We start from the raw sequence: 12,492 nt of genomic DNA on the forward strand, positions 1-12,492 counted from the left end.
CTATGGAAAGCTCAGGTGTGTCCATCACTGCTGATTTAGTTAAAACAAAGATTTTACAGGATGTAAAGTCTCCGGACAACTCATCTGTTTTTTTTTCAAATTTCTACAAAGGCAAGGCAAAGAATAGTAAATGTTCAGGTTCTAAAGCAAATAGTAAAGGTCCCAGGTGCTTTAGGTGCAATAGGCATGGTCATTTAGCCAAATTTTGTGCCTCAAACAGCTCAAATCAAAAGAATAAGTCTGAAACTATTAATACTTCTTCTAGCTATGTTGCAGCGTTTCCAGCCTCACCAGGCCTAGAGAGTGGATGCTGGTACATTGATTCAGGAGCTGCAATGCACATGACAAACAAGAGAGATTGGCTTTATGACTACGGACCTGCTTTAGTAACAAACATTAAAGTTGCAGACAACAAAATATTAACAGTAAAAGGCTGTGGTAAAGTAAATATAGAAACATATGATGGTGAAAGTGAATTAAAAATTGGTACAATACAAGTAAAAAATGTTTTATATGTGCCAGATTTGGCTGTTAATCTTCTGTCAGTCCGCCAAATGACACAGAATAACTGTCAAGTAAAATTTAGTAAGAATACATGTAATGTTTATAAAGAGTCTAAATTAATTCTCACTGGATATATAAAGAACAATTTATATGTGGTTCATAATGAAACTTATGCTTTGATGTCATCTGTACATCTATGGCATCAAAGGATGGGTCATCTAAATTATAATGATCTTCAGAAACTTAATGAGTCTACAGATGGAGCAGATATAGAATCAAGTAGAGAGGAGCATGTGGTATGTAATACTTGCTTAAAAGGTAAGCAAACAAGGCAACCATTCAAACATGCTGGCACAAGGGCTTCCGCCCTCCTGGAGTTGGTGCATTCAGATGTATGTGGGCCAATGGAGGAAAAGTCTCTCGGTGGTGCCAGATATTATGTCACTTTTGTCGACGATTGGTCTAGAAAGGTATTTGTTTACTTTATCAGCTCTAAATCACAAGTACTCGAAAAGTTTAAAGATTTTAAGCTACTAGTAGAGAATCAATTAAATGCTAAAATTAAAACACTAAGATCTGACAATGGAAAGGAGTATGTCAATGAAGCATTTGATAAGGTTTGTAGGGATTCTGGTATCAAACGTCAACTCACTATACCCTATACCCCCGAACAGAACGGCATGAGTGAGAGGATGAACCGAACTTTAACAGAACGTGCTAAATGTATGCTTATTAATTCTGGCCTACCTAAGAAGTTTTGGACTGAGGCAGTAGCCACCGCTGCATATGTTATCAATCGCTCACCAACAAAGTCTTTACAATATAAAACTCCTGAGGAATTATGGTCCGGCATTAAACCTAATATCAGTAACATTAAAGTGTTTGGTTGCAGAGCTATGATGCATGTGCCAAAGGAGAAGAGGTTAAAATGGGACTGTAAGTCAAAAGAGCTTATATTTGTAGGTTATTGTTTAGAATCCAAGGGTTATAGATTGTTTGACAAAACTGAAGGAAAAGTAATGAGAAGCAGAGATGTAATCTTCCTAGAAGAAAGTGTAAATAAAGATTTTGCTTTTCTACCACTTACTGAATCGCAAGTAGTTATAAATGAAGATAATTTAGATGATACTACTGACATGACTTTAAAGGAAATTTATAGTGCAGTCTGTGCAAGTGATGATGATTATGTCCCGGAGCATTCTATATCCAGGAGTGAATCACCTATAAACAGAATTAATTTAAGGCCTAGAAAACACAGAGCTATGCCTACCTTCCTCTGTCAGAATGAAATTGAGAAATCTATTGAGCCAGATCCTGAAACATTGGAGCAAGCCTTGCAATGTGAAAACTCACAAAAATGGATAAGTGCCATGGATGATGAATACAATTCATTATTGGAAAATAATACATGGACTCTGTCAAAACTCCCTTATGGAAGGGTTGCTATTCCCTGCAGATGGGTATTTAAAACTAAATTAGATGGCTTGTCCACTACTGAGGCAGAGTATATGGCGCTCTCAGCTGCTACTCAAGAAGCTATGTGGCTGAGACAGTTGCACTGTGAACTGTGGCCTTCTTTAAAGGTTACACCTATTACTTTGTACTGTGATAATCAAAGTGCTATTAAACTTACAGGTACTTACAGTTATCATGCTAGGAGTAAACACATTGATGTTCGTCACCACTATCTGAGGAACAAAGTTGAATGTGGTGATGTCAAGATTGAATATGTGGGCACTGATTCGATGGTTGCTGACTGCCTCACCAAAGCCCTACCGAAGCCCAAACACCAGCACTTCCTCATCGCTATGGGTTTGCGTTCAAGGGAGGATGTTAAACTGAACGCATCCACTTAATATTATGTAATCTGTATCTGTCAATGTTGTCTGTTATAATAAATATATCGCCCCTGTCTGTTCCAAGATATTGAGCGGTTCGCACCATTGTCTAACTCAGCTGTTTTATTTATTTCTCTTTACTAAATTCCTACTCTAAAATAGTTTGTAACACACCAATTCAAAATAACTTAATTTACCTATTATTGTGACATTAGGTTAATGTTAGTATTATATGACATTATAAAATTAATATTAAAATAAATATAAATAAATAAATAAATAAATATGACATTTGCATTCCCTTTTATATTTGGCGGATTGTGCAGATTTTTGTAATTACCACATTGTACCACGGTTATAGCAAATAAACGATTTCATTTCATTTCATTTCATACCCACTGCATAGTTTTATCATTGAAGAAAAATATGAAGTTCCACCACTAATCGTGTTTTAATGCATTTTTGTCCGTGCACCACCACAATATGGAACAAGTTACCCACTAAGTATTTCCGAACCAATTCAACTTGGGGTCCTTCGATAAAGTGCGTAATAATTCTTAAAAGGCAATTCGCGTGGCATCTGGCTGTGTGATTCTTTGTGGCTGGCGATATTATATAACATTAAATTACAAATACAAAAATTAAATACAACCAACCGTGTGCTGGTCTATAAATAAAAATTGATGAGTGTAAATCTATTTATTTATATGTTTATCCATACATTTTTAACAACTAAAAGTCACATTAATAAATATACTTGATTACGATAAAATATACTTAGTGTATATCAAAGCTAATTTAAAACAGTTTAGTAATTTTAGATAAATTTCTACGCATTTCTGCAATTGCATGCAAGTTAGGTAAATGTAACATTAAAACTAATTTTTTATATATTATTTAGAAATTAATTTATTGTAAATTAACTATATGTATTTATTTCAGTTTCTCATAGTAACTAAAACATTGTTTTTTTTTAATTTTTTGCACTGAAAAAGCTAAAAGTGCTTCCTACATATAAATACATGAGGCATTTAGTACGTGCACGAACTAACATGAAATTAGGTTTTCCGTGAAACTACAATCACTAATTTCCCCGGTGTGTCTTTTCTTGTTACTGCAGTGTTAAATATACGATACGCTTTAAAAGTGTTTAAACTGTGTTATATTTGTGAAATATCCTTTATTTTAGTATATTTCAACAACACTTAATTACAATAATATGAACCAAAGTTGGTAAATTATACGAATTGACGATTTAGCTTCTTTGATCTTTGCTAAAAGTATTCGTTAATATCAACAGAACTACCAAGGGAATGTAAAACAAAAGACGAAATGTTTCATTTCATTATCAACAGTCAACGATATCTTAAGCAAATACGCGTTGTTACTCGTCATGTTATTACGTCCGTTTCAATAACGACAGTGGTACGCAATGTTTCCATACTCATACCCAGATACAAAGTCAAAGAGATATACGCAAAAAACACTTTTTCCCAACGAACGTGACCGACAATTGTTATTAATTTTACGCTTTTTTGTAACGTATTTTTAATTAAAGTTTACTTAACTGTTTTTTTTATTTTTACTTTTTTTTCATTTTGGTACAGAAACAGAAAACTGAAATCCAATTACATCTGTACAAAGCATTTTAGTCGCATCTTCAGTGCTGGTTCTCTAAATATCAACCACACAATATACACATATTAACTTAACGACAATAAAAATTATAGCAATGTTTATTTATCACCTTTAAAGGATAGTTGGTTAGTTTTCTAAAACGTTTAAAGAAATTTACAAAATGATAATTTGATTATATATAAAGTACGAGCGATTCGCCATGAGACAGCTGTCCTGATCTACCCCTGATAAATAACATTACATCAAAATTTGGCCCTAAGTAAGAGTAAGAGTATGTAAAAAAAATATTATATTGCATTTGATACGTTAGCCATACGCTAACCTCAACTCTGAATCTTAGGGCCTATTTCACAATGTATGGATAAAGTACCAAATAGCTATGCAACACATTAATTATTCAAAATCCCGAATAAGATACTTCGCGTTTCATGACGACAGTCGTGAAACGCAAAAATACTGTTTATTCTACCAATATGTAATAAATAGGTTATTTGAAACTTATCTGGACAATGTGAAACAGACCCTAAGTCTAAAATTTGCTGGTTCTCTTGAATTCAACTGTTAAACGTTATTACGAATATATCTTTATTTTGTATACTTGTATTTTATCTATATTTTTATTATTGAAAAGACCGTCAATTTTTTCGTAACTTTATTCGTTTCCGTTTCCGTTGTAATTATAGAAATGTTACGAAATAGTTGAGCTCTTAAAATATAAGTTATATAAGATTATTGCTGCAATGAGCGAAGCTTTCCTGTCACAGGTCTATAACTTACTAGGGAGGCTTCAATCTGAATCCTATTGTACATATTGCTAAACAAATAAAGAATTTTCAATTGTTTGAATTTTGAATTACTACTCTGAGATTCCCCAGTCCCTTTATAAAGAAATGTAAGTTATTTTATTAACCCTTTTGTGGAAACAATTCTTGGGAATTAATAATTTCGTTATATCAAAGACAGGTTGCATTGTTCTAAGGAATCATAATGTTAAAGGTAAACTCGTGGGAGGCTTTGTTCGGATCAAAGTGATCATCGAAATTGAAATAAGTTCCATTGAAATATAATTATTATTTGAGTACCTGTCTGTTTCCAAGAAAAAGCCAAAAATATTTTTTCAATCAGTAAATTGGGCTTTATAAACTCAAATGTCAGGGTAAAACATACAGGAATATTTTAAATAATAAATGTAAATGAAAATATGGTTTCATTATTTATACTGTTTTCAGTTAGTAGAAACTATATGCATATGCAATAAGTCTTTTTATGTAGGCATTTTACTACTACTAATTACTATTTTTGAATGTATTCAAACTATTCATGCATGTTCATTCTATTAGCGCAACTAACAAATTCCCTAGAGCACCGGGTAAAAAATGGACACTTGAAATAAGAAAATAGACTGGACCTACTAGAAAGAGATGTATAGGACGACAAAAGAGAAGATGGACAGATGACGTAATTGAACTAGTAGAAAAAAACTGTATACATACATGTTGCTCAAGACAAAGAGAAATGGAAAAATAACTCATTGAAGTGACAGGCACGTAATAAAGATAACTTCAATATCTAATTGACTTATGAATAAGGTTTTTAGTGACTAACTTTGTTTAGACAAAATTACTATTACGCAAACCACAATAATGTTATCCAAGTTGTAAAAAATTCCTATTTTTTTTGTTGGAACGAAGATGATTTCAAAAAGTATAGTAGCATATAATTCCTTGTATATAAATCTTCCTTCCAAAATAAAAAATACGCGACATCGTTATACAAAATACGTATCCAGCACGTCCGAATATTATAAAATAAATAAATGTATGGGAGTATTGCTATAATGTCAGTTTGCTAAGTATAAAATTTACATATCGCCTAAAGAATGTTCCGCTAAACCCAATGCGATCTTTACGTATCATCGGTTTCAAACTAAATAAAATATGAGTTCGACGAACTTAGGGGTTAGAACTTTGTAAGAAGCATAAATTGATGGAGTTAAGTTATGTCAAATAAAGTTTTTTTGTGGAAAATCGGATTTATTACCTTGATAAAGAGTTTCCGAATGTACGACTGAATCTCTGGTAGAATAATGTTACATATAAAACAAAAGAAAATATCAGTTATTTGAGTGTCCGTCGTTCCACAACCGAGACAGTTTTTGCCGCGCAACACCACTATGTGGAACGAGCGGCCCTAAGAAGTATGTTCGAACCAATTCGACTTAGGGTCAAGAAAAGAGCGTATCAATTCTGAAAAGGCCGGCAACGCACTTGCGACCCTTCTGGCATGAGTGTGCATGGGCGGCGGTATTACTTAACATCAGATGAGCCTCCTGCCCGTTTACCTCCTATTACATAAAAAAATACATAATTCAGTTTTATAAAGTAAAACTCGATTAACCAAGGTGGCGTTCTCTAGTTTCAGATGCTTGGATCTGTTTAACGCCTGAGTGAGTAAGTTTCAACTTATTCAGCTTCTCATGTAATGCAATCATAATAAGATTGGTATCAAACATCGTAGGTGTCTGAACTACATTTATTTACCTTTTCTCACCTGGCTGCAGGTAAGTATAGCAATCATAGAGATGGGTGCCTACTACAGTGAGGTATATAATATAAAATATTGACGGTTTTAATTTATGTTTATTATTATATGTGTAATTATAAATTTTTCATTTTATGGATCAAATATAAATCACTCCTTACTTAAGTCCATTATATTTGTAAATCACAGCAAAAATAATTTTATAAATTAATATGACAGTAAAATATGATACTGAGTCAAAAAAGTTCTATATAAAGTGGGAAATACTGAAGAATAATCCAATATTAACTAATTAGCTGTGCCCGGGGCTTTACGGTGTTGATTTCATGTAATCAATATTAAACGGTATGTGAAATTTACCATAATTCCTCATAAACAAACACCAAGACAAAGGCTCATACATCTAAATTTGTAACATGAAAACATGTTGACATTTGCATTTCTACTATTTTGTTTATTATTTATAATCCTCCAATTTGTGCGGAACAAAATTGATGCATAGGGTATCGAACCGAAGAATTTCTGTCTTGTTTTTTTATTGATTATGTTTTGTTTTTTTGCCCTTTATCTGTCTTTAGGTAAATAAAAATCAGATTTCTGAATCTGTTTCACGATCGTTTTTAAATCTAATAGGCATGTAGGTGATCAGCCTCTAGTGCCTGACACACGTCGACTTTTTTTTTGGGTCTAAGAAATGTCGGTTTCCTCACGATGTTTTCCTTCACCGTTTGAGCAAATGTTAAATACGCTCATAGAAAGAAAGTCCAGTGGTGCACAGCCCGGGACCGAACCTACGACTTCAGGTATGAGAGTCGCACGCTACAGCCACTAGGTCAATACTGCTCAACTTTATTTAAGTATTATATTTAAATTACGTTGATTGCTTTATGATTGACGAATTGTGACGGTCATATACACTTTCAATTTCCTAAACTAAAAATATACCTTTCACTGTTTTACAAGCATATTAATTGTAATGAACTATAAGTATACTTTATTTTCACGCCTTTTCCCCGAAGAAGTAGGCAGACACCGCGGATCTTCTATGGTCCTGACATATGCCTTTCTAGATACCTAGTACCTTCTGAATTCAGGCCAGGTATGCGCGACATTGTCAAGCCAACTTGATTTCACCATCCATGGTGGCTTTGTAACTTGTACCGTTGTTCTACAAGGCCAAACCACCTAAGCATTACCTTTTGTTTCCTTGTCTCTGAAAAGAGTTTCACACTGGCGAAACTTATTTATATTAAGTGTGGTATCTTTAAAAACGCTCCCTGAGCCGATACTCTTCAACTTCCAATGGCGATAACCGATGTCTTTGAACATTCGATATAGTTCAGTATCCGTAGCACTGATGTCGCGAGGTTTTGCGGTACAAAAGTCAATATTGAATTCGTGATCGCTGCCGCTATTTGGAATCACAGAGTACTGATGGACGCTCCAAGAACAAGCAAGTCTTTTTTTTAGAACAGGCGGCAAACGGGCAGGAGGCTAAGTAGGTTAAGAGATACCGCCGCCCATGGACACTCAATGCCAGAGGGCTTGCGAGTGCGTTGCCGGCCTTTTAAGAATTGGTGCGCTCTTTTCTTGAAGGACCCTAAGTCGAATTGGTTCTAAACTCTAAGTCTTTAAGGTCTTTTATAAAACTTAACAAAAATATGAAGCTATAAATCAAATTCATTTAGTACAACTTCGTACTTTCTAGTTTTATTATGAGAACTGAGTTTCATATTATTTACAGAGCTGTTCGCTTCAAATGAATTACGCTATATTGTCCAAGTATCATTCTTACGTCTTAGAATTCTCGCCGCGAGTCATATTCATTTACTTCGCGTATAAAAGATCTGAACAATTTGTATTAAATATGATAAATGTTTCATACGTGCTTTTAAAAGTATAATAGTATAAATGCAAAGAAATTCAAAACGATTTAAATTAACCGACATTTTTGAAATAACCTAGGAAACCTATTTTAAGATCTGGAAATCTAATATATCTATAATCTAAGGACCTGTTTAACAATGTATGGATAAAGTAACAAATAGCTATGCAACACATAAATTATTCGAAAGATAAAAGTTCCGAATAAGATACTTCGCGTTTGATGACAAATAGCTAACTGACAGTCGTGAAACGCAAAAATACTGTTTATCCTACCAATATGTAATAAATAGCTTATTTGGAACTTATCCGGACATTGTAAAACAGGACCTAAGTCTAAAAGTTATTACGTAATATTAAAAGGCAGTGTCTTAAAGGTAACATTTTTATGTTAAAAGGTCTTCTTAGAATATTAATTCCTGTATGATGCCTGCCTCGATTAACAAGTGACATACGAATATTAATTCGCTAAAAATTAATTGCATTTTTTTTCAATAACATTTAAGTAATAAGACTCGTCGACTTGTAAACAAAGCGTGGCTTCGTGCAAGGAAATTATATGAATTCACAAGTAACAACTATTAAAACAGCAATTATTATAACAAATTGTAATTGTCTTCTTCCCATAGTCATAGATTAAATTTTACATTTTCGCAGATCAGCAATCAAGCCTTGATATTTAATTTAATGCGTAAATTAAAATATCAAGATTTACATACTATTATATTTATTTTTTTTCATTTTCCTCAGAAATGCGTGGGTCTCATAAACCACTGAGTCGACTTTGATGAAGCAAAAATATACCTGATCTTAATAATCACTAAGAGCAGAGTTCGCCACGCGGCTTCAGCGTGTGACTCTCATCCTAAGGTCGTAGGTTCGATCCTTGGCTGTGCACCAATGGGCTTTCTGTCTATGAGCACAATATTGTCAAATTATCTTGAATAACGGGTGCTACTTGTGGTGACTGGTCGGACATGAATTCGTGTATGCGGTAAGGTTAGTTATTTCGACAGTTTATTTGAATGTAATTCCTACGAGAACGTAAGTGCGCGCTCCTACTTCACCATGCCTACTGCTGTAGATGACAAATCTTTGCTTTGTATTATTAATTAAGTATTCATTAAGATGTCCTATAGAACATGGTGTGATGGTTGCAGATCCTTACAAAAATTGTGTTAAACAAAAAAAACTTGGCGATTTAAAAGAGTGTCGGAGAGTTTATTGCCACTTCTAGTCGGTTTATTATTATTTACATTTATAATGTATTTATTTATTCACGTTCATAACTGTCATGTGTCACGAAAATGATGGAATGATTTTGAATAACACGCATTTCTAGGGTGTAAGAAATCATCGTGAGGAATGGAATGGTTTGTGCCTGGGTCAAGAAGCTAATACCTTGCCTCGACTTTTTGAAAAAACAAATGCTCACGAACAGATACAGAAATCTGAGGCCCAACCATTAACCTTGTTAGCGCCATTTCATAAACAGTTTACAAAATCTATGCTAATCATCATTCCCAGATACTACTCAATTCCAACATTACATACAAACCGATAGACAATGTCTAACTTTTGTTGGTTAAAATCAGTCAAAGCGTCAGGTCTCACACAATTATTGGTTGTAAACGGACTAGACTAAAATAAAACCGTGGGGCACGTCAATTGTTTACAAATTATCGACTTAATGTGCGATAGAAGAATCGTTTAATTCATCGTTAAAATAGGCAGTTGGCCCGCAGACGGTGAGGAAATTACTTACTATTTTCTTGCTCATGGAAAATACCCACGGTTTTATTTTAGTCTAGTCTATGCATATGTTTATAATTCCCACGACTGTATCTATTTTATTATATTTTGGTTTTTAGTACATTTATCTTAAACATTGCAATGTATGTTTAACATAAAACCGTTTAACATATAAAGTTTTTTAAAAATGAAAACGACAGAAAATAGAGCCTCTACCATTGACATTGAGATTATGCTTATGCTAGAAACCTTGAACCTACAAAGGAATAGTAATGTGTTATCAGTGTGAATCCAATACCGTCTGCTATTACAATGCCAAAGTATCAGCATAACTAACACATTCATATTCATAATACCATAGATCAGTATGCTTCGCAAATCCATATAAGGCTTTTGTTAGAACATATGCTATGCTATAATCATCGCGACATACCTGAAACATCAATTGTTGAATTTTTCAGTTCCACAGGCAGTCATATACATATTGAGACATATTATCTAATAAATCTTTTTATTATTTTATTTTTTATATATATATATATATATTTTATATATCTTTGTTTCAGCTGTATTTACAAATTTTGGTTTTATGATGTTAAATGTTTGTGGTGTATGTAGACACTTAAAATTAAATACATTGGCAAATGCCAATGAGTTTAAATAGGCAGACTTATTTTCTAAGAACAGGGCTTCTTTGACATACAAAAAATTGACACTATGTTATAAGATTATTTATTCCGTGTCTATCAATTGATACGACAAGACAAGCTTCAAAAGACTAACGGGGACTAAATACTGAACAGGTCTAGTTAATCGAAGTTAGTTAGTAGCATTGGTATAGCTTCATTACATTATTCTGTTTGATAGTCGCCGTTATAGTTTAGCTTTTGAATAATTTATCGATTGGATTGAACTTGGATTGAAGTCAAACCATTAATCTTAGTAAGTTGCATAATTCAAGATTCTTACTAAGAAATTATTCTGCACAGACGTGAATAAATACAGCAGAAGAAGCAAGGAGAGTAGAGCACCGCAGGCAAGATGCAAATATAAAGTTAAAACTTTCAAAATCTTATTAGAAACGGAATTACATAGAGCACTTAAAGGTTTTGGGCTCACCGAGACACTATGAAGTGGATCGATCGATGTTCCTACAAGCCTGTGTCCTATCGCCGAGCATGTTTCTTCCGCATATGAAGGTATATTATTCTTCTAGTCAATACACATAAGGTTCCCAAAAGAGTTCTTAAATTGAAATTCAAAAACGGTTACCGACGTAATGTTTTTTGACATTTGTAATCTGCATTTCCGTTGTAGTTACAGTTTTCTTAAAATATAGAACTAACGAAAAAATCCTCAAGATAAAATAACAAACGAATGATTTGCATCTTGAATTCTCTTAAAATATTCTTTTACACAAAAGCTGGACGAGACTAAGCTCATACGAACAAAGTATATTCAGTTTTCTTTACAAAGACCGGCAAAATGGCTAGTATTTTCAACTCAAATAACTTTAGTTTGTATGCTTTAAACTAAATATTGTCTTATTTAGGACATCATGAATAATGTAATTTTAAAATGTACAACTTTTGGAAAATGCAAATAACTTATTTTAAGATCTTGGGAATCAAGAATCGGGCTGTAGATTACAATGTAACGTACGTTACAATGTAGATTGTAATTTTAGACTATAGTTTCTACACTGTAAGTATATGTTTCAATGTTTAAATTAAGAATGAGTATATTGAATTACTGTGACCATATTACAATACCGGTCTGTACTAAACCATTTTTAATGAAGTTTTAAATATAATGGCGTAGTTTTAAATTTAAGAAATTTAGACTTTTAGTTACCGAGAAATTTTGTTAACTTTGATATAACGGAATTTCAATCACGTACCTGGAATTAGAAATTAATTAACGTATTCAAATATTATACATAAATAAAACACCTTTGTTTTCTTTTAACCTGCTTAACCAATGTATACAAAGTAATAGCTGGAAACCAAAAAAAAATATGGCAAATTTTGATTAAGTAGAATGAATGTTTGAAAATATGTATATTATTATTTTTAATAATTTTGTCGGATCCGAGTGGTCGGCATACAGCACATTGGGTGTTAAATACTGGGATCCGAGAGCTAGGGATGGCAATGGTTTTACAAAAATGAAAGGGGCGCTAACACGGATCCGAGTGGGTGGCACCTCTACTATAAACCCGCCACACTTGGATCCAAGAAAAGAGCACTTAATGTGTTAAAAGACGTATAATTTTATCTAAAATGAGAATAAGTTTAACAACAAAAGCTTAAGTAAAACATAGCATATTTTTAAA

The sequence above is a fragment of the Pieris rapae genome, chromosome 17, assembly GCF_905147795.1.
Source record: "Pieris rapae chromosome 17, ilPieRapa1.1, whole genome shotgun sequence".
In the NCBI taxonomy this organism is placed as follows: Eukaryota; Metazoa; Arthropoda; class Insecta; order Lepidoptera; family Pieridae; genus Pieris; species Pieris rapae.